Source organism: Salvia miltiorrhiza, unplaced genomic scaffold (assembly GCF_028751815.1).
Source record: "Salvia miltiorrhiza cultivar Shanhuang (shh) unplaced genomic scaffold, IMPLAD_Smil_shh original_scaffold_252, whole genome shotgun sequence".
NCBI classification, from domain to species: Eukaryota; Viridiplantae; Streptophyta; class Magnoliopsida; order Lamiales; family Lamiaceae; genus Salvia; species Salvia miltiorrhiza.
Genome location: NW_026651510.1, coordinates 207062 through 233072, shown reverse-complemented (window position 1 = coordinate 233072; position 26011 = coordinate 207062). Strand labels below are relative to the sequence as shown.

Sequence of the window (26011 nt, the reverse complement as noted above, 5' to 3'; positions counted from 1 at the left end):
CTCGTCTATCAGTCATTGGTCCTCAATTCAACACTCGAGCATAAGCCGAGCTCTCCCGGCTCGTTTCCCAACTCAGGATGCAGTTAAACAGGATAGAGTTTTCTTATTTTCTTTCTAGTTCTGTATAAATGTGATTCTCTTGGTTCCTGTATATATATGTTGATTATGCAAAAGGTTAAAACTAGGCAGTGTTGTCTTCTAATGTCTTATGAATTCTCATCGTCTATCTCACGAAGAAACATATATTAACTGTGATTGGGCTAATCATCTAGTTCTTTATCATTCTATGTTTGCTGCATATGTATTTCTATACAACTGAAATGTATGCTTGATGGTATGAAGCATGGATTTAAACTGAACTGAGATGGTGTGAATACCTTGTGTATTTCGTGCTTGATTAGCTGATGCGTTTTCCTTTAGTTCAGTGGGGATTTGCTTGGAGTTTTGGATGCAGCAAATGAAGTCTCCTCCTCTCTTTCTTTCTTCGAATTCTGGTGAACTAAGGATGGATGTTGGCTGATATATTTGAGCACTCTACGGGGATGGTACAGAGGTAGGGTGGCTGTAGCACTGGTGTCTAAGGAAATGAATGCTTAGTTTTGTTGGCTGAACATTAAATGGGTGGAGGTGTAAGGTGGCTGATGGACCTTGCGTGAATTAAGGCTGCAGAGGGGAAATGTTGTTGTTGTAGCAGCCCTTTTTGACCTTGCGTGAATTAAGGCTGTAGAGGGGAAATGTTGCTGTTGTAGCAGCCCTTTTTGCACACACGTTTCCTCTTCCTACTCTCTCTTTTCCTTCTTTTGATAAAGTAGCACTCTTTTTCTTTTTTTCTTTTTGCACTAGATAGTGAATAGTAGTGTAGAAATGATTGTTGATGGTATTTGTTGGAGAGCATGCGTGTAGTATGCAATAGAGTAGGAAAGAGGACTATGATTGTAAGTGTTTGAAAGTCTTGAGGTGACAAATAGAATCCCATAGTAGTTTTTTGTATCAATTGAGGATCTGAAAATCTAATTTTTTTGGATTCTACTAATCTTTATAAAGCCTCTGCGAATTAAATATCTAATTTAACTCGCTCTATTAGTCGGGATTAAATCCACGACTGAGTAAAGTAATAGATAGAAATAATATTTCGATTACAAATAAAATAATAACTCGACTTCGCTAAGTCAATTATCATTCTGAAATAAATCATTGACTACTCAATAATTCAATCGTGGCCATCTCAGGTAATGGCATCTAATTCAGAACTCTGAGCTGAATTAACTGAATATTAATCACTGGATTAAATCAACTGAAAGATGCAAAAATAAATATTGCATTTATTGCTCTTAATTATAAAATAAAATAGCGGGCTACTACATACATCCTCCTCGTCCCCGCGCTCCTCTACAACACGGGCTCCGGTCTGCTGTGGAAATTGGACACCCCGAGCTAATGGGTTGTCGGGGGGCCTGAAGCTCACCGAGAGTTCGCCCGGTGTCAGCGCTGATATGAAGTAGTGATTCGACAGATCGTCACCATCGGGCTCCAGCGGCAGGAAACCACCCTAGAAAGCAACAAAGATAATATATTAGAACATAAGTAAAACCAGTAACGGTGAAACACTAAATCTTAAATAACTGATTACCTGTCCCTCGAATAGATCGCACAGACCGTGAAGCCGGGGCTTACCCCTGAAAGTCCATCTCAAACACCGAGGGTGCGCTGTCGGATCACCGCTAGATGCTGCGACCATATGTCCGAAGCCCGGGACGCGCTCCAATGCCCAGACATATAAAGCCCACGAAGGACCGTAGAAGTGATACTTCTCGCCGGTTCCTATCTCATGCGTATAATGGCATAACATCTTATACGAATACGCGCCCCAGGGGAATCTATCAAATGCAGCCAGATCATCCACCAAAACCCAAAGCCACGGTTGTACCCGCGCATCCAACCCAAGAACAAGGGTGTGAGCCACACACACGAGGACAACACGAAGGTACAGGCTCCCATCCTCATCATCCACTCGACGATCCAAATTGCACACGCGTTTGATGAGCGACTGTATGGTCATGCTTCGCGTACCGCAGAATCGTCGGTATGCCTCCACGCGACTGCAGTCGTGCTGTAAGGTCGCATCGAACCTCGATCCCCCGAAATTGAGCCCAGTCACTAATGCGTAGTCCGCAGGGGAAAATCTGACTCGTGCTCCGCACAGAAAGAAGCACATCTCATTTTCTTCTGACACAATCTGCCTCGATACAATCTGGTGTAATGCTTTATTGCTCTTCGGGCCGGGCCTCCAATCAGTGAAATGCCCAAAACATGATGCTCTAAATCTTCCCAATAAATCTGAATTGCACTGTTCGCCGACCACATTTAAAGTTTCAACCAGCTCCGGAAAATGTGAATCCCTATAGTAGGTGCTGATAGCAACCTCCGTCTGGTCTATAGTGTCGCGACGAAGATATGGGACATTCACCTATTCATTTACAAAATGAAAACATATTAAATTCAGTAAAATATTTAAAAATAATACAAATAGGCATAATTAAAAAAGAGGCGAAATTAATTAATACCAAGCAATTAAATTAAATAATATTAAAATTCAGTAATTCAGTAAAATAGTAAAATTCAGTAAAATATTAAAACATTTCCTCTGAGTAATATTAATATATTAAAATTCAGTAAAATTCGAGTAATTCAGCAATTTAATATTAAATTCAGTAAAATTCGAGTAATTCAGCAATTTAATATTAAATTGAGTAAAAATTCAGTAAATTATTAAACTGCAATTAATACCAAGCAATTTAATTAAATTCAGTAAAATATTAAAAAACTGCAATTTAATATTTTACCAAGCAATAACAGATTCAATAATTAATAATTAAACAATTAAATATATTTATTTAATAACAGTTTCAGTAAAATAACAGTTTCAATAATTAATGTAAACATACAGATATATTTAGTAACGTATTTTAGGCCTAAAAAGAAACTATCCGGCCGGTGAAGTGTCCGGTAAAATGTATCCGGCCGGGTACATTTCAGATTGAAACTGTTCCAGCCGGACGCATTATTCCGGGCATAGTGCCGGCCGGATAGTTTCTATATAGGCATAAAATACTTTATTTTATTAAATTACACAAAAACCACACAAACAATGCAATGTAATACCCAGCAAAACTCGCAATAATAATTCAATAATGATTACTTAAACAAATATAATTAAATTAAATTCAGTAAAATTCTAATGATTAATATAAACATACAACTAATTAAAATGGAATAATTTATGCTAAAACACGATCGGTCCGGCTGGTGAAGTGGCCGGATAAATCGATCCGGCCGTATGTTTCATTTAAATAATGTTCTCGGCCGGATCGATTTATCCGGCCACTTCACCGGCCGGACCGATCGTGTTTTAGCATACATTATTCTATTCTATTCAATTTCATGAAAATTAAAAATAAATACCTGTGAAGAAGATGCCATGGATGAGTCCGAGTGTGCTTCAATCTTCTGAACTCTCTGTGCTTCAATCTTTTGAACTCTCTCTCTCGGTGGGTAAAAGTGAAGAAGCTCTCGGTGGGTAAAAGTGAAGAAGCCGATAGAGGTGTGTGGTGGAGTAAAAAACCCTAGTATTTTAAAGTAAGTGGGTAAAAGTGAAGAAGCCGATTGTATCGGCTTTATGTCTATCAAAAGGGAATCAAATTTTGAAGAAAGATATTTTTACCTTTATGTATCGGTAACATGCATGATTTTTTTGGGTAACAAGCATGCATTTATTTGGGACGGATATTGAGTATATTTTAAATTTAAAGATATCACTTGATTTACACGATATATATAGTGTTATATAGTACTATATATCAACATTCAAGAATAACACAATATATATATATATATATATATATATATATATATATATATAAATATATATATATATATATACAAATAATTTCAAAGAATATATGTATTGAAATTAAGATATTAAAGGGGAAAAAAATAAAAAATTTAAGATAGATACGCATGGATATATATTATAAGCGTCTTGATTTTTTTTTTTTATGAAATTGAATAAAATAGAATATTTTATGCCTAAATATCATCGATCCTGCCGGTAATTGTCAAGGAAAAATGTATCCGGCCGGGTCATTTGTAAATTGAAATGTACCCGGTCGGATACATTTCTCTGGCCATTTTACCGGCCGGATCGATGATATATCGACATAAAAGTTTATATTCTATCTATTTGTATCTTTATATTAATTTTTACTATTTTGCTGAATTTAATTTAATATATTGTTTAAGTGTTAATTAGTGTCCGGTCGATATATTTACAATTTAAAGATATGAACACTATATATATATATACAGTTCCTTACAAAATCATTGCATGCACAGATTGAAATCATTTCGGTCATTATTGTAAAGAAATGCATTGAAACTCAAAAATGTGTAAGATTGTGTAAGAGAACCGAAATCATTACATTTGATGTTGACCCACTTAAGGGTTAATTAGTAATTTAGGGCATGGATAGCTTTGCATGATAAGGGTGGGCATTTTTCAAAATATGAATAAGGAATGGGGCATTTTTGCCTATTAACACATTGATTAATGGGGATAGAGTGTGCAGTAATAGGCAAATAGGCATGGCCTTTGCAGGGAATTGGTGGTGAGGTTGAGTGTTGAAAGAGGCTACTTTGAGGCATGGTAGCATAGGTACGAGGGAGTAGTTGTTGAATATATATATGAGATGGCCATTTAAATATTTCTGGTCTAAATTATCAGAATCGTAAAAATTCTTCAGGGTTTTACTAATTAAATAATACGTATACATGCTTATATGCTCAATTTAAAAAATGAAATGCATAAGAACTTTAAATAAATAAATTTTACAAATGCTTTTTCTAAATTATTTTTTTGTTGGAATTAAAATAAATAAATTCATTTTCTTTTAATCCGGCGTGAATCATCTTAAATTCTAAGTTCAAAATTACTCTAAACTTAGCTACGAGGAAATGGGGTATTACAGATCCGCAGCCACTGCTGCTTTAGAGCATGAGCAGCCAGCAGAGCATGGCGGTGACGGTTTTCAATCAAACGATGGAAGTGCCTATATGACCTCAACGGATTCGACAAATGGAAGCATAGACCCTGTCGTTCCACGACCAAGTAAGCCATCTGCTGTCCAACGTAGTCCATATGTTGCCCCGGATGCTCGTACTCCTGCTAGCATTAGGAAGAGATATCAGGATTTTAGAGAGTCGAGCTCCGACCTTGCACTGCCGCTCATCTCCAATGGACAACGATTGCCTCAAGAGTTCTTTATGTCTATAGAAGATTGCACGTCCGAGTTCAGTGAAGAGGTAACATATTAATTATGTTAACTATATTTGGAAAGCTTATTTGACCTGTAATATTGTTTTAATACAGGTTATAAATTTGTACCTGTCGTACAAAAGAGAGAGACTCAACAACCGTACAAATATATGTGTTGAGGATGTTAGCTTCTATGTAAGTTTTAAGCATATTTAAAAACAATTGTATCAGATGATTAGTATTATTAATTGATGAATTTGTTTCTGTAGAAAACTCTGCTTCATGAGTTTGATAATTAGCACGGTGTAGTAGCCCGCTATTTTATTTTAAGATTAAGAGCAATAAATGCAATATTTATTTTTACATCTTTCAGTTGATTTAATCCTGTGATTAATATTCAGTTAATTCAGCTCAGAGTTCTGAATTAGATGCCATTACCTGAGATGACCACGATTGAATTATTGAGTAGTCAATGATTTATTTCAGAATGATAATTGACTTAGCGAAGTCAAGTTATTATTTTATTTGCAATAGAAATATTACTTCTATTTATTTAACTTTATTACTTGAGTCGTGAGTTTACTCCGAATTGTGAAGTGAATTAAATTTACGGATTTAATTTAGATTGATTCTACGAGTCACGATATTAATAGACGAAAAGTCAGCTATAGAAATACGAGAATTATTAGAGTATTTAGTATTATTAACAAAACCCGGGATTAGTATTACAGATACGCTATATTAGCAAGAAACGGGATTAATATCACCTACCGCTTTATCAAGATATTGAAGGATTTTATTAGTCACACCACAACTTTTCAAACTTTACAATCAGCCGCAACTCTACACTATCTATTACAAACATCACTCAATTCCTAGCCTACTCCCTACATTTCTATTATTACGGCAGCAAGCTGTCAATCAGAAAAGAAAAGGAAAAGCATGCGTGTGGGGATAAGCAAGCTGTCAAGTCAGCCACCCTACACCTGCTGCCCTCTTTCAAGCATGTTATAGGAGATGTAGAACTCAACAACTCCTTCTCCCTTATATTTGGTCAGCCAACAAAATTCCCTAGTTCTTCATTCATGCATCTACAATCAAAAGGGAGGAAGTTGGTCTGGTGGCTACCGGAACTTCGAAGAGGTAAGCCGGGCTTAAGTTTTCACCATCCTGTTCTTGATTCCTCCTGCATATGTTAAAAGAACCATCTTTATTTCAGTTCTTTTCCTGCTGAAATCAACAACAGCCTCCAACACATAACATTTAAACATCAAGGTATTTACACTATCTCAGTCACCCTCTCAACATACGCATCTCACATCCTCAAACATGATCAGTTTATGCATATGAAATCAGACTCCACAGACAAAAAGAATGAGAATACCTTAGCTCATGAATCGAATATAAGCTTGCTACAGCATGCTCACACACATAGAATGCTAAGTACTAGATTCTTACTCGAGGAAATTTATGTTCGTATCGAAACTCAATCACGCAACGAAAAGAAAGAAAACGGAGATTTGGAACTTAGCTTTAGGAAATGAGGCTGGCTGCCTGTTCGGTCAAACCAAGACGACGGCGGCAGATCCATGGCGGCAGAGGCGGAAAAGAAACAGGGCTCGACTCCCTGCCCACCTTGACGTTTGAATCGGGACCTGAACGATTAAGGGGAGGAGGCGAGAGGACGCCGGCTCCGTCGATTGATGGCCAGAGAACAGCGACGGCGATGCTTCCAGATTCGGAGGAAATTAGAGCTTCTGCTACGCCTTCATCGGATTGAGAATAAGAGCCCGACGTAGGAGGACGAACGAGACCCCTCTGTTCGCCGGGAGTTACAGCGGCGGCGATTTCGATTCAGGGAGATTAGAGCTTGTGCTTTCCCTTTCAGGGTTGAGACGAGGGGAGATGAACGGAGCCGCTCCCAGGCGGCGATCGCTCGCCGGATCCCAGACGGAGGTACGACAGCGGCGATGAACTTTCCGAAATTCAGGGCTCGATTGGGTTCTGCAAATGGACCGAAGGAACAGGGAAGACCACGCTGAGGTTAGACGTGTCGGAAATCGAAGCCAACCGGAGCCGACGGCCGCCGCACGGCCGGGGAAGGAGGAGCCGACCTGTGTGAAAGGAAAGAGCCGAGATGCTGTTGTGAGAATAAAGAGAAGGAGGCGTACGTCTGTGAGAAGAGAGAGAGACCGAGTGGGAGAGATAAGGAAGGGTTGGGTCATTCTATTGGGCCTTTGTTTTTTTTTTTTATTTCTATTGGACTTATGTTATTTTTCAATTGGGCCTAACTTATGTTATTTTTCAATTGGGCCGAGTTTAGTTATATTAAAAAGCCCAGCTGCATTGATTGATTGGGTCTTTATTATCTTCTATTGGGCTGAGAATTTTTAACGGATTGGGCCTCACTCATTCTATTTAATTGGACTATTGTATTATATATGTTGAACCTTTTTAATCATTCGAACTCATAATATTTCAAATTGTCATTATTAAGCCCAATTAGTAATTCAGTCACTTGGGCTGAAATATTTTATTTGGGCCGAACTTCTTTAAATATCTTGGGCTTGTTATTTTATTGTGGGCTGGAGTTTCTAATTTATTAATTGGGCCTCGTTTGATTTATTTATTTGAGCCCAGCCAATCAATTATTTTAATCATTTGGGCCAAGATTTATTTAGCTATTTGAGCCAATGAATTATTTCAATTGGACCTTTCATTTAATTACTCAGGCCACTTTTACTTAATTAATTATTAGGCTGCCTTATGTCGAGCCTTTTAATTATTTAAACTTGCAACAGTACTTTCTCCCATTTATTAAGCTCGATTGAGTTTTACGAGGTTAAAACGAATAAGCCTAAGCTTTTATTTCTTTTCTATCGACTACAAGGAGCGGGATTTATTTAATCGACGGATTAGAACACCCTGAAGAAAACGGATTAATTTTCGTTAATTTTTCGGAATCATGAGACGAGACTTAGCTTTTGTTTAAATCCAATAGCCTGGATTAACAATAGAAATTCCCTGATTATTATTTCAGAATTATAGTTCATGCATACAAGATTCATGCATAGTTAAATTACGCATTCTCATTTAATTGAGAATTTTCCCTCGATTTAAAGTCTTATTTATATTCTCGTAATAAAGGTCAAGCGCGAGATTAATAATCAGTCAAGGAGCTACTGTACCACATAAAGTTGCTATCAGGTGGGCATTACTTTCATATATATCAAATGAGTTTAAATGTTACGTTCAAGCAAGTTATTTCATGACTAAATTAATTGAAGTTATTTCAAATATTGTCCTGCCATAAAATGTTTCAATTTCAGTATGATATCTATCTGATGTTACTTTTATCATGTAATCGAATTCGGGTCTTGAGCAGTTGATAGCTATCCTGCCAGGGCTAGTGTACACCAGTGACCGTGAGTCATCTAGCGGGTTGGCCGGTCAAGTGACCGTGAGAGGTGGCCACCTCTCCGGCACAAAGTTCCAGATATGATAGATTACAAGAGAACTTAGACTGCAGTCAAACTTTAAGAATCACAAATGAATTTAGTAAGCTTGGGCTTATTTCATGAAAAACTCCCTTGTTGTACTGTTTATGATGGCATGACAATTTACAACTTTACGAAGCATGTTATATTTCATAGTAGGCATATGTGCCCACTGAGTACCTTTGTACTCAGCCCTGCATGTATTTCTAAATGTGCAGGTTGAGCAGTAGCCGATGGTGATGAAGTGACGAGCAGGAACTTCTTTTGTCTCGACAATATATATATATATATTTTGAAAAACTCTTGGGTACATGTCTTCATACATGTAATCAGAAACCGTATTACTTCCGCTGCGTACTCAAAGAAGTCTTATGTTATTATGGCTAAGTCGGAAATATCCGAACTTACTAGTTCAATCGAATCATTGCAACTAAACCTTCGTTATATATATTAGATGTTTCCTTCGTTATTAATGAAAAGTATGATCCTTCTCTATTTATTCATTTCCCTTTTCTACTCCCGCTTCTTATCTCCCTCCCTTAGTCATGGTTTCCCGGTTTAATTATCCTTAATTAAGTTCGGTCGTGACAGAGTGGTATCAGAGCAGTTCGTTTGCTCTGAACCCAAGAGTTATCTATTAGCCCTAATTTGGATATTAATATAAAAGCGTCAGTCGACAAAAGCTCATCACTTCATCACATCATCACGCTCAACAAGAAAGAAAGAGGTAATGATTTTTTTTATCAAACGTTGAAAAGTTCACGTTTCATGCGAATGTATAGATGCTTATATTTAAGTTTTATGTCTTATTGATTGATTAGATATCTCAATAAACTTAGAAATATTAAGAATGCATGATCACTGTTACGAAAGAACAGTAGAAGGTAGAAATTTAGTTATCTTTCACTATAGCCATAGTGAAGAGCTAAGCAAGAGGAAGAACATCAAATGTCACTTGAAGAGACACGAGAATTCAATGAGAAAAATGCAATGAGACGAAAAGAAGAGTGTCACACATGAGTCTGTGATACGGGCATAGTTCCTTATTCAGACTATTCGCCCGTGATAACATACCGAACCAACTATTGCTTGACCCGACAAGAACTTACTTGAGACATTGCTCATAGTGATGAGTAGCTAGCAGTTGCGTAATGAGCTAAGCCTCATTTCAAACCCCTCAATTATCACCAATTGTGGCGTGAAGAGAACCTTCATGATTTATGATTGAACTATAGAATTAGACTCACATAGAGTCATAAAGCTTAGTGTAATGATGTTATAGTGTTGCAATTAGAACTGTCACCTTATAATTTCAGATATTCGGAACCTTTTTACATTACACATGAGCATGATTTAGAACCCCTATTGATTATGATCGCCTACTACGAACCGGAAGGACGAGATGTGACATGGGTAACTAGAAGTTACCGACCATTATGATCGACCAGAGAAATCTACACAAGTGCGTAAGACGAGAGGAGTTCCCGAAAATATTTTAGAGTTTAACAAGAGTTAAAAGTATCGACAATGGTTCGATGCTAAAGTTAATATATTGAGATTCTAATGAGACCCTAAGGGTATACTCAAGTTAAGTTTACATACCTTAGCTGATCAGAGACATTTCCCCGGCTAGAATGTCTCGAGTGGAACATCCAGTCTAGTAATCAGAATGAAAGTAATAACTAAAGTTGTTCCATGATTTAGTATTGTGTGTGGTGACACAGACCTTGTAAAGATGCTCAGAGATGCAAAATCTATTTCCTGTAAAGGCGTGAGAGAGTGCTTCGAATTACATAAATGTATTACAAGCATTATGAGAATGAACACTAGATACAAGAAGTACGACATTAGGATCGTTCAAAGGATGAATATTGAATAAGGTCGAATGTGTTTGAATGGTCTTGTTTCGTGTAAAAAAAAGATTTTAAGAAAAAATGTTGATTTTAGGAGGAAGACCCCAAGCTTGGGAAGCTTCAGCATATTCTCAAGGATAAATTTTAGATGTGAAGAAAAAAAAAAGTGGAGATCTCAGACCAGAAGTACCTTTTGCAGCCCAATAAACAAAGAGTTACCAGGTTCGGAAAAGTAATTCCGTGTGACTGAGAAGTAATTGTGTTGGACCTGGCCAGTCCACATGACCAAAATCTCAGTAGTCGTCATATATGGGTCTCTAAACCTATATATATATTTAAACTTTCATCTGAAAAGCCAAACGGGTTTCGATTATTAGGTCATTTCGTTTCGACCTCCTAGTCAATTCATTTCTACCCTGAGGTCATTCCTTTTCAATCATTTGACAAAATTGTTGATTCACTTTGCATAATTGCCATTTGTGACTTTAATCATTGTGGTTTATTAGTTGTTAGTAGATTTTCGGTGACCTAAAGACAAACAAGTATTCACCAGATTAAATCCATCAGACACGTATGCCTCGACCCAAGGGTCAAGCACGTGATCCAACTAGACCATCTCTTATGGATTTAGTAGAACGTTATTTGTGTTTTTCAGAAACGTTGATTGTTCTGATGCTTTTTATGCCCTTATGCTGGCTTAGTTGTTTGACTAGTACTAGTACTGAAACGCTGGTCCACAGGGCGTAATGTGACTAAGTTCTTTTGTGATAACTGCTAGACAACCAGTCCACCACGTGTAGTACTTAGATAGATGAGTAGATCTATATCCAAATGTTAATGAAATAGTTTTTATTGATGTAAATTTCCTATGTCTATTCAGCAACCTATTTGGTCTTTTGCGGCAAGTCACTTCTGCTACGTGTTACTTATATGCTTGCATGAGAAAGAGTCCGAACAAGATTTGAGAATCAAGAAACAATTTACAGAAGTGATGATATGCATCTGTATGTTTTATAATGCGTTAATGACTATATGTCAACTCATCAGTATGCCACCAAATGAGGGTGTCCGAGAGGAGGGGGAAAAATTCCCCGAGATAATGGAAAAGGCCTAGTACCGGGGCCAGAACAAGCCCCACTAACCATACAACAAAAATGTAGAATAGAATAGCTATATCTACGAGAAAACCCACTTGTCTTCGATAAGATAGGAGATCCTACGAAGGCTGAGAAGCTAGTGAGCGCATCTTCAATTTCTTACGCATGAACGTCTCGCGTATTCTTTCAACTGACTTATGGTGGGAAGCAAGGAGGAAGACAATGACACCTGAGCAGTTAGGGAATTTAACGTGGGAATAGTTTAAGACTGGAATATATGACAAGTATACACCCAAAAGCTATCGCAAAAAGAAAAGAAATAGAATTTTACAATCCGAAGCAGGGAAGAACAACAATTACTCCATATGACATGATGTTCTGCGATACGTCAAGATATGCGCTAGAGCAAGTAGACACATATGAAAAGATGGTTAAAAGAATTCTGTGTCGGACTGAGGCACAAGATTAGAATGGCTTTGGCAAGCCATGGTGGATCGTCTTACGTGGAGTCGTTTAGCAAAGCGTTAGGCATTAAGGCAGCAATGCTGGGAGAGAAACCAGCAACTGCGCCTACGTCTGTACCTCAACAGACTCGGGCTCAAAACTTTTGAGAAAGAAAAAGAGAATGGGATATAGTAACCCTGGCCAAGCTAAGAAAAGGGTAATAGCAGGGGCAGACGTCCCAACAACGTGGCTATGACACATCAAAACAGATGGGGGATAACAAGTATGGGACTCCACCCTGCCAAAGTGGAACAAGAACCATGGGAAACTCACCAGGACTGGTAATGAAAGTTGTTGCATAGCAACTGGAATGAACATTTTACAAATCGTTACCTGAATAAGCAACAAAGGGCGGGTCTCAGGCTAAATTTGCCTGTTCAAACTCCGCATTTGAGCAATCCAAGCTTTGCCCAACCATACCAAGAGCAGTAACCATGCCAACGGCAGCAACAACAACAATAATAGCACATGTGTGATTGAATTTAGAGTTGAGCATAAAATTTTTCAAAGTTGTAGTGAACAACTCGTATGTTATGCCGATGAGAGACATATACACAATTTTAGGAATGGAATGGCTAGTCGAGAACTATGCCACCATCATTTGCAATGAAAGTCAAATTTCTTTTTGACCCCGGGGAAGGAACCGACACGTTTTCATGGGATCAGCATAGGTAGGAGAAAGACGATCATCTCCGCCCCTCAAGCAACAAAGATGATGAGAAAAGGGTGTCCAACCTACCTTGTGTAGTTGCACAGAAAACCAGAAATCGAGAAAAGTATAAGAGACGTGACAATCGTACGTGAATTTCCAAATGTTTCCTAGAGATTTCACCGGGGTGCACCCGTTCTTTTGTAAAGAATAAAGATGGCACATTGAGAATGTGTATCCTCTACCGAGGATATACATCAACTTATGGAGAGTTGAACAAGGTGACACTCAAGGACAAGTATCCTCTATCGAGGATAAACGACTTCTTCAAGCAGCTCAGAGGAGATAGTGTGTCCTCAAAGCTAGATTTAAGGTCTAGGTACCATCAACTATAAATTTGATAAGAAGATGTACCCAAGATGGTCTTCCGAACCAGATATAGACACTATGAGTTCGTAGTGGTGTCATTTGGATTGACCAATGCACCAGCCATGTTCGTGGACCTCATGAACCGAGTGTTCCATCCATACTTAGGCAAGTTGTCTTAGTTTTCGTAGATGATGTCTTGATCTACTCGAGGAACGAGAAGGACCATGAGAAACACCTGAGGATAGTCCTAAAAACATTGAAAACAAAGCATCTTTATGCTAAGTTCTGCAAGTGCGATTTTTGGCTCAACAAAGTCACGTTTCCGGGACATATTATCTCATTAGAAAGGATCAAAGTGCACCCTGAGGAAGTACAAGTTGTACATGAGTGGAGATCGCCTACTAACCTCAATGAGATCAAAAGTTTCTTGGAATTAGCAGGTTGCTATAAGAGATTCATAGAAGGATTTTCCAAATAACAAGACCAATGACCCAATTACTCAGGAAGGGAATTAAATTTCCTTGGACATAAGTATGTAAGAAAAGATTTCAAGAAGCTCAAGGAGAAGTTAACCATAGCTGTTCCAACAGCTGACAAAGAATATGTGATTTATACAGACGTGTCCAAGGAGAGTACTTAGTTGCATGTTAACGCAAGAAGGAAGAGTGACAACATACGCATCACGGTAGCATTAACCACATGAATTGAACTAGCCAACTCATAAACTAGAATTAACTGCAGTAAGGACAACACCTATATGAAGTCAGGTGCGAGATATTCACAAACCATAAAAATCTGTAATTTTTTTTTTTTTTGAGCAAGAAGATCTTAACATGAGACAGTAAAGATGGCTCGAACTAGCGAAGGACTGTGACTGTAGTATTAACTGCCACCCATGCAAGGCTAACTTGGTAGACGATTCCTTGAGTCGTAAGACTCAACTTAAGTTGGGATCTCCCCTCACTCAGGAAAAGGAACCCATGAAAGATTTTAGTAGAATGAATTTAGAAGTGGTTCAACCACTAGAATCTGTAGAAGGGATTATCGCAACGATGGTAGTAGCGCTCGATTTGGAAAGAAAGATTTTAGAGGCGCAAACAAATGATGAGACCTTGGGAATTTACGTATAGCAATAAGATCAGGCACACCTAGAGGTTGTTACAAAGCATCAGGTAATGTTGTGGTGTTTAAGGAAAGATTGTGTGTGTTCACACGATGAACAATTCAGAGATGAGATAATGAGCGAAGCTCATGACACGCCATATACTGGCCACCCGGGAAGCATAAAATGTACAAAGACTTGAAAGAATAATTTCGATGGAAAGATATAGCTACACTTGTTGAGAGATGCCTAGCATGCCAACGAGTGAATGCTTTGCACCATAGACCATATGAAAAATTACAACCATTGAAGATCTCATAATGGGAGTTAGAGCACTTTGCAACAGATGTCGTGACTAGTTTACGAAGTCGAAAAGTGGGAGTGCTGCCATCTGGGTAATAGTGGAGCGACTTGCGAAATGAGCTCGTTTTATATCAATACCGATCACATACGGATCAGACAAATTAGGACAATTATATGTTTGAGAAATTGTGCGTTCCACGGTATGCTCGTGTCAATCACTTTGGACTGAGATTCGAGGTTTACATCTAGATTCTGTATGAACTTGTAGAAGAAATTAGGCACAAGGTTAAATTTCAGTACCACCTTTTGCCCACAAACATATAGATGGTTGAGAGAATAATTCAGACACTCGAAGACACGTTAAAAGTAGTACTAGACAAAGGTGAAAGTGATGAACAGTAATGTCATTGATTGAGTTTGCCTACAATAATAGTTATCAGGCAACAATCAATATGGCGTCTTATGAGGCAATGCATGGAAGAAGATACAGATCACCACTCTACTAAGATAAAGTAGGTGAAAGGAGAATTTTAGGACCAGACACGATGAATGAGATGATTGAAATAGTCTGACAGAAATCAAGATGAGAGAGTACCCAGAACTTTTTGCAATGATATGCAAATTTCGGGACGAAATTTTTGTTAAGAAGGGTAGTATGTAGTAGCCCGCTATTTTATTTTAAGATTAAGAGCAATAAATGCAATATTTATTTTTACATCTTTCAGTTGATTTAATCCCGTGATTAATATTCAGTTAATTCAGCTCAGAGTTCTGAATTAGATGCCATTACCTGAGATGACCACGATTGAATTATTGAGTAGTCAATGATTTATTTCAGAATGATAATTGACTTAGCGAAGTCAAGTTATTATTTTATTTGCAATAGAAATATTACTTCTATTTATTTAACTTTATTACTTGAGTCATGAGTTTACTCCGAATTGTGAAGTGAATTAAATTTACGGATTTAATTTAGATTGATTCTACGAGTCACGATATTAATAGACGAAAAGTCAGCTATAGAAATACGAGAATTATTAGAGTATTTAGTATTATTAACAAAACCCGGGATTAGTATTACAGATACGCTATATTAGCAAGAAACGGGATTAATATCACATACCGCTTTATCAAGATATTAAAGGATTTTATTAGTCACACCACAACTTTTCAAACTTTACAATCAGCCGCAACTCTACACTATCTATTACAAACATCACTCAATTCCTAGCCTACTCCCTACATTTCTATTATTACGGCAGCAAGCTGTCAATCAGAAAAGAAAAGGAAAAGCATGCGTGTGGGGATAAGCAAGCTGTCAAGTCAGCCACCCTACACCTGCTGCCCTCTTTCAAGCATGTTATAGGAGATGTAGAACTCAACAACTCCTTCTCCCTTATATTTGGTCAGCCAACAAAATTCCCTAGTTCTTCATTCACGCATCAACAATCAAAAGGGAGGAAGTTGGTCTGGTGGCTACCGGAACTTCGAAGAGGTAAGCCGGGCTTAAGTTTTCACCATCCTGTTCTTGATTCCTCCTGCATATGTTAAAATAACCATCTTTATTTCAGTTCTTTTCCTGCTGAAATCAACAACAGCCTCCAACACATAACATTTAAACATCAAGGTATTTACACTATCTCAGTCACCCTCTCAACATACGCATCTCACATCCTCAAACATGATCAGTTTATGCATATGAAATCAGACTCCACAGACAAAAAGAATGAGAATACCTTAGCTCATGAATCGAATATAAGCTTGCTACAGCATGCTCACACACATAGAATGCTAAGTACTAGATTCTTACTCGAGGAAATTTATGTTCGTATCGAAACTCAATCACGCAACGAAAAAAAAAGAAAACGGAGATTTGGAACTTAGCTTTAGGAAATGAGGCCGGCTGCCTGTTCGGTCAAACCAAGACGACGGCGACGACGGCGGCAGATCCATAGCGGCAGAGGCGGAAAAGAAACAGGGCTCGACTCCCTGCCCACCTTGACGTCTGAATCGGGACCTGAACGATTAAGGGGAGGAGGCGAGAGGACGCCGGCTCCGCCGATTGATGGCCAGAGAACAGCGACGGCGATGCTTCCAGATTCGGAGGAAATTAGAGCTTCTGCTACGCCTTCATCGGATTGAGAATAAGAGCCCGACGTAGGAGGACGAACGAGACCCCTCTGTTCGCCGGGAGTTACAGCGGCGGCGATTTCGATTCAGGGAGATTAGAGATTGTGCTTTCCCTTTCAGGGTTGAGACGAGGGGAGATGAACGGAGCCGCTCCCAGGCGGCGATCGCTCGCCGGATCCCAGACGGAGGTACGACAGCGGCGATGAACTTTCCGAAATTCAGGGCTCGATTGGGTTCTGCAAATGGACCGAAGGAACAGGGAAGACCACGCTGAGGTTAGACGTGTCGGAAATCGAAGCCAATCGGAGCCGACGGCCGCCGCACGGCCGGGGAAGGAGGAGCCGACCTGTGTGAAAGGAAAGAGCCGAGATGCTATTGTGAGAATAAAGAGAAGGAGGCGTGCGTCTGTGAGAAGAGAGAGAGACCGAGTGGGAGAGATAAGGAAGGGTTGGGTCATTCTATTGGGCCTTTGTTTTTTTTTTATTTCTATTGGACTTATGTTATTTTTCAATTGGGCCTAACTTATGTTATTTTTCAATTGGGCCGAGTTTAGTTATATTAAAAAGCCCAGCTGCATTGATTGATTGGGTCTTTATTATCTTCTATTGGGCTGAGAATTTTTAACGGATTGGGCCTCACTCATTCTATTTAATTGGACTATTGTATTATATATGTTGAACCTTTTTAATCATTCGAACTCATAATATTTCAAATTGTCATTATTAAGCCCAATTAGTAATTCAGTCACTTGGGCTGAAATATTTTATTTGGGCCGAACTTCTTTAAATATCTTGGGCTTGTTATTTTATTGTGGGCTGGAGTTTCTAATTTATTAATTGGGCCTCGTTTGATTTATTTATTTGAGCCCAGCCAATCAATTATTTTAATCATTTGGGCCAAGATTTATTTAGCTATTTGAGCCAATGAATTATTTCAATTGGACCTTTCATTTAATTACTCAGGCCACTTTTACTTAATTAATTATTAGGCTGCCTTATGTCGAGCCTTTTAATTATTTAAACTTGCAACAGTACTTTCTCCCATTTATTAAGCTCGATTGAGTTTTACGAGGTTAAAGAGAATAAGCCTAAGCTTTTATTTCTTTTCTATCGACTACAAGGAGCGGGATTTATTTAATCGACGGATTAGAACACCCTGAAGAAAACGGATTAATTTTCGTTAATTTTTCGGAATCATGAGACGAGACTTAGCTTTTGTTTAAATCCAATAGCCTGGATTAACAATAGAAATTCCCTGATTATTATTTCAGAATTATAGTTCATGCATACAAGATTCATGCATAGTTAAATTACGCATTCTCATTTAATTGAGAATTTTCCCTCGATTTAAAGTCTTATTTATATTCTCGTAATAAAGGTCAAGCGCGAGATTAATAATCAGTCAAGGAGCTACTGTACCACATAAAGTTGCTATCAGGTGGGCATTACTTTCATATATATCAAATGAGTTTAAATGTTACGTTCAAGCAAGTTATTTCATGACTAAATTAATTGAAGTTATTTCAAATATTGTCCTGCCATAAAATGTTTCAATTTCAGTATGATATCTATCTGATGTTACTTTTATCATGTAATCGAATTCGGGTCTTGAGCAGTTGATAGCTATCCTGCCAGGGCTAGTGTACACCAGTGACCGTGAGTCATCTAGCGGGTTGGCCGGTCAAGTGACCGTGAGAGGTGGCCACCTCTCCGGCACAAAGTTCCAGATATGATAGATTACAAGAGAACTTAGACTGCAGTCGAACTTTAAGAATCACAAATGAATTTAGTAAGCTTGGGCTTATTTCATGAAAAACTCCCTTGCTGTACTGTTTATGATGGCATGACAATTTACAACTTTACGAAGCATGTTATATTTCATAGTAGGCATATGTGCCCACTGAGTACCTTTGTACTCAGCCCTGCATGTATTTCTAAATGTGCAGGTTGAGCAGTAGCCGATGGTGATGAAGTGACGAGCAGGAACTTCTTTTGTCTCGACAATATATATATATATATTTTGAAAAACTCTTGGGTACATGTCTTCATACATGTAATCAGAAACCGTATTACTTCCGCTGCGTACTCAAAGAAGTCTTATGTTATTATGGCTAAGTCGGAAATATCCGAACTTACTAGTTCAATCGATTCATTGCAACTAAACCTTCGTTATATATATTAGATGTTTCCTTCGTTATTAATGAAAAGTATGATCCTTCTCTATTTATTCATTTCCCTTTTCTACTCCCGCTTCTTATCTCCCTCCCTTAGTCATGGTTTCCCGGTTTAATTATCCTTAATTAAGTTCGGTCGTGACACACGGCCCAAATCCGCATAACAGGTCTATTTGCGGGAGGAATTTGTATAAAAAATGGTCTTGTCCACAAGCCATAATTGACATCGCAAAGAAGTGACACTACAAGAATTGAGCACATAGACAACAGATATTTAGTGTTGTCTATATAGAAAATGTCTGTTGTTGTCATCGGTGTTGTCTATTCTGGGGTGCTCATAGACAACATATATTATATGTTGTCTATTTTAACATAGATATCAGTCAGAAGATAATAAACAACATATATTATCTGTTGTCTATGTGAACATAGACAACAAACAGGTGGTGATAGACAATTCTTAGTAACTGTTGTCTATGATAATATAGACAATAGTCTGAGCGGTTAATAACAACATGTAATATCTATTGTCTATATTATTTTAAACAACATGTAATGTCTATTGTCTATTCTATGATCGAATTTAAATATTTTTTTTTATAATATTCAAATCCTCTATTTTGTAATACTAACATACGTGATAAAATTAAATACTTAAATATCAAATAACCAAACAATACTCAGAATTCAGAAACCATTAATAAAAACTCGATTGATATAATAAAAGTCAAACATCTTGTTTGATATTTCATCAAAAGACATTACAATTGAATCATCACTAACTACGCCTTCATTTATCTACAAAAAAAAAAAACCTCTAATATCTCCAGCCTTGAACATTCACCACCAAGCATCCAATAAATTGAACCATCCACCTAGCTTCCATCTACATGAACAAAATAACATACAACGGCTGTAAGATTTAAAATCATCTAAATTTCTAAAATTAAATGAACAAAAGAAATATATATATATATATATATATATATATATATATATATATATAATTTACCTTCATCATCACTCTTATCACGAGTTTCTTCCCTAGCAGCAGATGACCTCTCATTATCCTTCAATTCTGAGTTTACTTCATTACCGTTCACAGCAATTTGTAATCTGATGCCCATTAGTTGCCGCCTCCTCAGCTTTCCTCATCTCTTCCTCTCTTTGTTTAAACCTGGAGATTTTGAACAGAATAACAAAATATGATTCAAATAAAAAGTCAGAGATTAAAAAAAACCGTCATCTATTCAAATAAGAGAATTGGACAAAAAATGGGGAGCTAAAAGATAAACACGCATAAGTAAATGGTTGATTGGGTGTTGAAGTGACATTTAACATCAATATCTCTCCCACAATATCCTCCTTTACCATCACAGGAAAAAACACATAACTAAAGATATACAACAACCTTTTATTTCCAGTGTAGCAAAAGCTAATCAAATATGTGATAGAAATGACAAACCTGTGGAGGATCTGTACAGATATATTGAGAGACAACTAGAAGAACATGCAAAATAAAAAAGTATATGACCACCCAAGGGGAGGATGACCATCTTCTGAGTTAGAAAACATAAAAATAAAGAATTAGAAGGAACTGGATCACGTTCATAGAGAGAGACCTATTAAAGATGATACCACCGCATAGTTAAAATAAGATCAAAAAAGATTGGTTAATAGGATTTCACTTGAACATTACTATTTCCATATCACAAAAAACTTTTTTGCACATCACGTAATGAATATAAATATTACATATGAATTCAAATTTAATATTTTAACAGGACTTGTTGGTCTATTACCAAGTAAATTATCATGCAAATGGTATTCAACCACATTAGCCCAATACAAACATGCGTGCAAACTTTAGACATCAAGTAATGCACATCTTTGATATAGAATGGAGGAGGACGATAAGTCTTACAATGTAGAGGAAAAGCTAAGGGGTACCACTGCCAGTTTGCCTAGCAGCAACAGTTGTCGGACCAAATAGTGAGGGTATCCAGAAGAAGCCTTCCATTAACAATCGCTTGATTTTAAAGTTAGAAGACCAATTAAAAAAAATAAAGGGTTCAACATAACATACAACAGAAAAGCCTAACCTATTCTTAAAATAAGGAAAAAGAAACTGAAGAGGGAAGCACAAGATGGTGGGGGAGTTTACCTCATCTGCTGTATTAGAAAGAGCTCTGTAAAACCCAATATTTATGGGGATAGTGGCAAGTGTAGGAAGACATCCTAAGACAAATGGAAAGAGAGGAATAAATTAATTTACACCTGAACAAGAAATTAAGAAGTAAATTCTAGAGGGAGAAATGTCATTATGCCTTTAAGAACAAAGTACTCCTTGCCTCCTAACCTTTTAATGTAACAAGTAACAAGTAAGAAAATTTATGTAGCTGAACCAAATACATTGATGAGGTTTAAGTTTTAATGAATTCAGTTAATACACTAAACTCAATTAAGAAATACTTCACTTAAAATTTATAAATAATACTTTAATAAAAACATGCAAATCACCTTTAGATATTACACTCCCATCAGCCATCCAAACATATACTAATATGGTTTCAAATTGCCAATTTAAAAAATAACACTCCCACTAGCCCCGACAATGGACTTTAAAACTCCCAAGTATAAATATAATATTGTAATACACAGATATGGCTCGTCACTCTATTTTTTCGTGCTCCTTAGTTGTTTCAGTTTTTAAACTATCCTTCAAGCAAAAAAAAAAGGAACACATGGTGTGAACGAATAAACAATCCAGAAAAAACCAACCACAAAATCCGACAAATATAATCAGGAAATAACTTAAGATCTAATGAATAAGGCATCAAGGAGATTACAAATTAGAACCACAAACTAAAACATGAGATGAAACTGAGCTGAATTAAACACTAAACTACTGAAAGCATCGAAATCAAATCATACCCGACGAAACGATTGTTGATCAAATCCAGCTCGAAAAGCAACTTCAATTTTTTGAAGGTATTCAGAAACAAGGCTGTAGAATCTGTTGGAGTTTATGTGGAAGACTGCAGATCGGTCAGCAGCCCTAGCTCGTCCGGCAGTTAGCCAACTATAAGAGAGAAATAAGAGAGGGCAGCAGCGGCCACACGCCACAGCGAAGGCGCGGTCGCGGGCGCTGCATGTGCAGCAGCAATCCGCAACAGCCGCCATGGAGAGAGAAAGGGGGAAGTACCTGCAGCTGCGTCGCGGCTCAGGCGGGGTGAAGACGCGGCGACGACGGCGACGGTGATGCTCGTCGGAAGGTTGGAAAATTCGAGAGGCTGAAAACCCTAGATGAAATTAGGGATTTTAATTGTGATTCAGAGATTGGGAGTGGATCGAGAGGACAGCAACCAGCAGTGTTCGCCGTGCCGGTGGTGAAGATGAACGGTGAAATCGCCGGAGGTGAAAAAGGTCAGAGGGGGCGGCAGAGAGAGGGAATAGAGAGAGAAAAAAAAATAACGTTCCATAGTCGGGGTCTGGGGACGAGAAATAGAGATCTAGAGAAAAAGAAAAACTGTTGCAAACCTCAATCGATATTTTAAAAAGAATAGGAGAGAGTTTATTTTTTATATTACTAAAAATACACAAGTGTGTTAATATTTGTTGTCTAATGATATAATAGACAATACATTTTTTACACAGTTGTCTATAGGTATCGAATAAAGACAACATTTTAGGACCACCGCTTGTTTATTGTGCTAATAAACAACACAAAATAAAAACTATTGTCTAATAGTGGTCATAGACAACATATTTCAGATTCTGTTGTCTATGACCATATTTTTTGTGGTTATAGACAACACATTTGACTATATCAGTTGTCTATATAGTAATTGACAACATATTTACTAAACTATGTTGTCTATTTTGTGTTGTCTATGTGCTCAATTCTTGTAGTGTGAAAAGTAAGCGGACAGGTAACATGTACAGATGAATAGTTTTGTTTATTTTAGCTTCGCGTTTAACCATATTTATTTTATCAGCTTTAGGTGGTCATGGTATGCAATGTAGACAAGACTCATTGGGTGACTGTTCGGGTATTGTTGAAGGATTGGATAGTCGAATTGTACGACTCGAAAACCTTTAATTTGAGCGAGAAGGAGTTAAATGCCAGAAAGGCTCGTTTGAAGCCCGTCACTCGTTTGCTACCTCGTCTAATTTTTTGGACTGATTATTGGAAGCAAAACAAATCATCGCCGGAAAAAGTTATGAAATGGATTTGCGAGTTATGGCACAATCTCAGACGTTCTGCCAAGTAGACTCTGTCAGTTCGGTGCCTTCGCCTGCATGCATGTGGATCGTATTCTGAACCCAGCTTGGAATAGGCGCAAGTCCATGGATGAGAAGTTCTTGGCTGATTACAGATGTCACGTTGCTCGTACTATATTTAGGCTCACTGATTATTAGTGTGTATGTCGGTTGTGTGTAGTATGTTTTTGGATACACCGTTAATGTGTTTTAATATTTTGCCGGGTCTGTATTATGGAGGGTACTTTAGCTTCCTTTTTTGGTACTTCGTTTAGATAGCACATGTTTTGTGTAGAAATGTTGACCCATTTAGGCAAAAACTCTGTCAGTTATAAGATTTTGCGATTGTCCCCGCAAAATCTTATTTATGTTATTTCGTATATATGGATTATATTTTTTTAACTAACACAATTATCCATCAAAATTAATGTACTGATTATATTACTTTAAATAATAAGGAGGTCAATTTCGATTATTAACTTTTTTACTTCAAATATCATGACTACATGCATAGATAAATAAATTAATTTCGTACATATATGCCTGTATTTTGATCAAGATCACAATTATTAATGCATAAGCGATTGGTTAAAATATAGGTAAATCATATCCACAAAATAATTCTTCAACAAATCACTACTTACTCTATAATTTAGATTTTCAGAATGCTTATTTATCAAAACTTCAAACGACTATGTAATAAACGTATGATAGTAAAATAAAATAGAACTAAGAATCATTAAATCAATGATATTAAATACACGTTTATTTCCGTTACCCCCCCCCCCCCCCCCCCAAAAAAAAAACAACACTAACCAACATTGGGCGGTGGCTCGATAGAAAACACTGTATATCGTGTGGTAGAACTTTTCTTCACAGTTTTGGTAATTTTAGTTGTAATGTCAATTGTGTACTCAACATAAACATTAATTTTTTATGATGTCTTTGGATCAAACATACATAAAATCACTGATGCAACGATTTCTGTGTTTATATCTTATGTAACTATGAATAATTTCCGAAATCCTACAATTGTGTTTTCAAACTGTGTACCCGGAAAGGCATTGATCAATTGTTAAATGTGATGTGAATTGTGTATGAAATCTTACTTTTGTCAAGTGTGTTGTTAACTATTTAATATTTTCACAATAACTCACTACATAATAAGTCATTTGTTCGTACTGTGATTTTAATTTGGTCGTAATGTGATTGTAATAAAAAAAAATCACATTATAGAGAAGACGAAAGTTATAGAGAAGAAGAAGAATGTCATGATAAAAAATAAAAACGGTATTGTTTATATATATTTTAAAGCTAATTATAATTTCACAAAATAAACCAAAAAACTAAACATATCTATAATTTTAAAATAATTTATTACAGGTTTATATGTAACTTGTATACGCCCATTCGTGCGATGCACAATGGACATCAAAATCAAATTATAAATTTAAATATATAAATAAATAAACAATAAAAAATATATAAACAAATACAACATAAGATTTAAAAATGGCGTAAATATAATAATTCAGATCCATTACTCAATAAAAACTTTAAATTAACCGTGTATCAATTGTAAAGTCTAATGAAAAATTGCATTATGCACATTATTATATAGTATTATACACCATAATATATTTTTTCATGCACAAACATAAATAAACAAGATAAAATAAGTATGTATCAAAGCTGGATTTTCATACACAAACATAATTGTGTCCTCGATATACACAAAAATCTTTATTTTGTCCTAGATATACAATAAGTATGTATCAAATCTAAAATTCTCCAATTACATAGTAATATTGGTAGCTTGTTTCTTTATATTTTCTTGGAGGATAATATTTGTAGCTTATTTTCTAAGTTAAATTCTTCGACGCATTGAATAAAAAACTTCAAAATAAAAAGTCCTCAAACCTTGTGGAATACATATTTCAAGAAAAAAGATTTTAAGGTACAAGGAGCTGTTTAATTGTCACCAAGTATAGCTATAAATAATAGATTAAAGTTAGTGCCTTTATTTTTGGAATAAACAAAAATAAACAAATAATTTTGAGGAGTACATTCTGTCGTTATTAAAGAAATGCTTATCTGATTAGTTAAAAATCACTTCTACCTAACAGATTTTATGAGTTTCCTCAAATAAGAAAAGCAAAACTTTAAAAAAAATTCGGACAAACAAAAAAAATAACAGCTTAGTTAAAAATAACTTCTACAAATAGAGGAGCTCAACCATTCCTCAAGTACACTACAAGACAACATCAACAGATAATAAAAAAGATAAAATAAATGATTTACTAGCCAATGACAACCAGCAAATACTAAGCTGATAAATCGAAAGGCCATGCTTGTCTGCATTCCTTCCTTCGGAAACATAACATTATATATCCCATTAAAAACTAGTAGACAAGCTTTTGTTTGGACTCTGTTGGCCACTAGCGTTAGGCTGATCAACAACTTCGCTAAACAAACTTGCACCGGAATTGGATGGCATACTTAAGCGTTGTCTACTTTCACTATGCTCAACCACTTCTTCAAATAGCACCCTGAGGCGGGCAAAGTTGAACTCACCCTCTTCCATATATACACACATTTTAGGACGAACCTAAGATTAGGGAACAAACCAAGAAACACAAATTATCATAACAAAGTAGTCATCCAAGCACATATAACAAATATGAAATTTTACCCCAGCTATTGTATCCCAAATTTCCTTTGATGCATTAACAACATTTTTGGCACAATCATACACTACAT

The 26011-nt window shown here is 36.8% G+C and overlaps 2 long non-coding RNA genes across 3 annotated transcripts; one reads left to right on the top strand and one right to left on the bottom strand.

Annotated features, from left to right (window-relative positions):
* Positions 1–8455: 8455 nt before the first annotated feature.
* On the top strand, positions 8456–18823 carry LOC131003670 (uncharacterized). Its single transcript, XR_009094764.1, has 3 exons — positions 8456–8518; positions 18193–18252; positions 18761–18823. It is a non-coding gene; the product is annotated as an uncharacterized LOC131003670 (long non-coding RNA).
* Positions 18824–20006: 1183 nt separating this feature from the next.
* LOC131003669 (uncharacterized) lies at positions 20007–22469 on the bottom strand. 2 transcript variants are annotated; one of them, XR_009094762.1, is made up of 3 exons: positions 21923–22469; positions 21153–21226; positions 20007–20165 (listed from the first exon to the last, which is right to left on the bottom strand). It is a non-coding gene; the product is annotated as an uncharacterized LOC131003669 (long non-coding RNA). The 2 variants fall into 2 exon arrangements; XR_009094763.1 differs by having other exon boundaries at positions 22194–22469.
* Between the last annotated feature and the right edge of the window lie 3542 nt (positions 22470–26011).